The sequence below is a fragment of the Cynoglossus semilaevis genome, chromosome 4, assembly GCF_000523025.1.
Source record: "Cynoglossus semilaevis isolate Cse_v1.0 chromosome 4, Cse_v1.0, whole genome shotgun sequence".
In the NCBI taxonomy this organism is placed as follows: domain Eukaryota; kingdom Metazoa; phylum Chordata; class Actinopteri; order Pleuronectiformes; family Cynoglossidae; genus Cynoglossus; species Cynoglossus semilaevis.
In genome coordinates, this window is record NC_024310.1 from 971,071 (window position 1) to 971,970 (window position 900).

Below are 900 nucleotides of genomic sequence, written 5' to 3' on the forward strand. Positions count from 1 at the left end.
ACCCCAGAGACCCCAGAACTGACCCCAGAACTGACCCCAGAACTGACCCCAGAACTGTAACAGATTCTGTGGGTTCAGAAAACCAGAAATGATGTGTCATTTCACACCACCACCACCAGGGGCAGCAGTCTTGAACAAACATGAACCACTGAAATGGACTAAAAAGTAAAAAAAAAAACCAACTTTTTCTCTCTTTTTTTTTTAAACCTAGACGTACAAGAGACAGAGATGCTAGGCTAACCTCCCTGCTAACACCTACATAAACGTTCATCGTCTCTGCTTAGCATCTCCACATACGTACGGTGACGGGGCTGTTAATAGGCACCAAAGAACAGGAAGTGAAGAGCAGGATATAACAAGCCACCAGGGACACGCCGCAGTTCTCCAGAGAGCCATTAGGGGAAAGTTTCCAATATTTATCCATACACACAAAACAGTTTGGGTTGGCTAATTGCTGGGGAGGTGCACCTCGGCGTCACCTCCTCTTTAACCTCATCCCTGATGGTTCTGTTTCCACTCTGCGATGCGTGCGGGCTGAGGAAGAGCGCTACCTGCTGTGCCGACAGGAGAGTCCTGGAAGAATTAATAAAGTTTACGCAGTGACGTAATAGTCCTGGGATCCAGCGGGGGCAGTGGCGAGATGGCCCTGGAGGATGACGCCACCTGTAGGTGTTGATGGAACAGTGTCAGAGGTCGTGCCCTGGTCCCTGAGCTTCAGCTGCCGACCCCAACACTGAGGTCTGGTCTGTTACCCCCACCGTGGGTCTGTTACCCACACCGTGGGCTACAACTCTGAAAAGGTCACAGTCAGTACATTTTTATATTAATTTCATTATTTCTTTATTAATTTTTTAATTAATTTAATTATTTCTTTATATTTTATATTTTATATTTTATATT